We start from the raw sequence: 2543 nt of genomic DNA, 5'->3' as shown, positions 1-2543 counted from the left end.
CTGTACCTATCTACCTGACACATCACTAGCATGTCAGAAAATGGGGCTCCCCTCTAACACAGCAGTAGCTGACACTCATGTACAAATAGTGACTTTGCTATACCTCTTGTACTAAACCTCTCTACTACCTCAAAGTTAGAAAATGATTTGCATTTCACTGAGATAAGTATTTGATCCTGAACCAAAACATGGCCTATAACACAGCAGTAAGATGCTTCTTGTAGTCTGTTACCAGTTGGTTACTCAGGATAGATTATGGCCCACTCCTCTTCACAGGAACTCTTTAAATCCTTTAGGTTTCTTGCCTGCTGTTTGTCAATGAAAAACTTCATCTCCCTCCATAGATTTTCTACAGGATTGAGGCCTAGAGTTTGGCTACTACATGACCTTAATGTAGTAATGTCTTCTTTAACCACTCCTTTTTTGCCTTGGCAGTATACTTTGGGGCCAGACCTGGGGTGATTGATGGTTATTTTATATTTCTTCAGTTTCCATATATTAAGGTCAACAGCTGTCTTCTTACCAACTTTCTTGCTGATGGTTGTGTAGCCCATTCCACCTTTGTGTAGGCTCACAATCTTATCCCTGATGTCCCTTGACAGCTCTTTGGTCTTACCCATGGTAGTGGGCGGTGTGGAGTGGAAGAAATAGATTTTGCAGACAGGTGTTATGTGAGCTGAGATCAGTAGTACAGGGAATTGACTGATTATAATCTGTGTACCGCATTTCTCTCCCACTGTAACATCTTTTTATACCTTCTAATTTCACTCCTCAAAAGTGGATCACAAACTTTTTGGACAAGCTATGCCATCACAGCAGACCATATTATTTTTTATTTTATTCAATTAAAATGCTTCAAATGATACCAGCAGTACAAATATAGTGGAAAGGTTCAGTTCAGTGACTTTAATTAGAGTAGGGGAGGGCTAGCAGATGATATATCCAAATGAATAAAAATTTCCAAAAGACTTCTAAATAGCCTTCAAGTCTGCTGGCTGTTTGATAATAAACAAGATAAAGGTGTCACTTTTCATACTGGAGGAACTATTTCTTTACACTTTTTGGGGCCAACTTTAAGCGGCAGTTAAAACTGGTTTTTGGTACTTCTCCACTGATGAGGTAGTCACCTAGTGGTAACATGTATGAAACTAAAAATCCCTGATAAAAGTGTTTTCAGTGTTTTCAGTGTAATGTAACTGAAACTGTGTGGAGCCACACTTAATTCCTGCAGCATACCATCCTCTAAAAGATGAGATCAAGTAATCCACTATGAAAACTCTGCTACTGACTTGAGTGAGTGTGTTTGCAGCAGTCAGCTCATTACATATTCATGGCCGTCATTTTGTAATATTCCATTCGAATGCTCCGAATACTGTTTGCTTCTCAAAGAGGCCAAGACTGGTAATCTGTTTTTCTCTCTGTAATAATGCCTGTGTTAATAATTCATGGATTAATCACCACATGTGAATATGGAGAAAGTAAACTGACACAGTAACAGTGAGCTAAAGCTTCTCAGGAAAGAGACAAAAAAAACTTTCAATGAAGGAAAAATACTGAGACATCCCAATCTGTTTCGGACATTATTTCATTTATGTTACATAAGCAAAGGAAAGTACATTAGGAGACAACACAAAACCACACTGCCACCAAACAGAGAGACGCAGCAGTTTTAGAAATATCAGCAACTCAAAACACTGAAATACCTTACATGTCCCATGTAACATGGTGGAAGGTCCCTTTAATGGCTTTTGTAACAGTCCCAGCTCTGGTGAAAGGAGACTTATATGCAGCAAAGTGTAAATAAAGATCTAATAAAAACCATCTCAGTACTAAATTGCATGAAATTACTCAACAAATCCTTAATACTCTGTATCAAATCCTCTAATAGCCTACTGGTTTGGAAATTGGGTCAGGAAAAAATGCTTACCCTCCTTCTTCAACCAAATTGAAGTTGGAAAAAAAATCCTGCTACAGTATCTGCAAACATAGTTGACAAAACATCAAAATCATCATCCAGGTAAGGAAATTCCAAAAAGTTGATTCTGCTTATCTGGACGTAGCGTTTTCATCTAAGTGACTTCTTCAGTCTCAGCTGACTGCAGGTTTCCGCAACCTTATAAACAGTGCATGTGCATTATGAATGAAACTAGCACAACTGACGAACAATGGGCCGTGATATCAGTTTCCTGATCACAAATGATCAACAACCACTGATCAAAGACCATTGATTAATGACAATTGACAAAGGGCCATGAGTAACAATTTACAGAGAGTTCAGGAAATGCTACAATCACAGCATTGTAAGATGGGGAAAGATGTACCCTTAGGTCCCCTCCTCGATTCAGAGATGGCCTTTCCTTTTTCACATAAATGGCCTCCTCGACTCCCTGATCAAACCAGCGTTCCTCCCTGTCCAGGATGTGTACATCCTCGTCATTGAAAGAGTGTTCATGGCCTGTAGATAGGCTAAGGAGTCTTGGTCTGACGAGTTTGCTCTTCTGTGTTTTGCATTTCACTTATCCACAGGTTGTCTGGTTTCCCCG

Source organism: Pundamilia nyererei, unplaced genomic scaffold (assembly GCF_000239375.1).
Source record: "Pundamilia nyererei isolate P.nyererei 1_Seehausen unplaced genomic scaffold, PunNye1.0 scaffold00037, whole genome shotgun sequence".
Taxonomy (NCBI): domain Eukaryota; kingdom Metazoa; phylum Chordata; class Actinopteri; order Cichliformes; family Cichlidae; genus Pundamilia; species Pundamilia nyererei.
The sequence above is the reverse complement of the archived record's forward strand: the minus strand, read 5'-3'. Positions refer to the sequence as shown.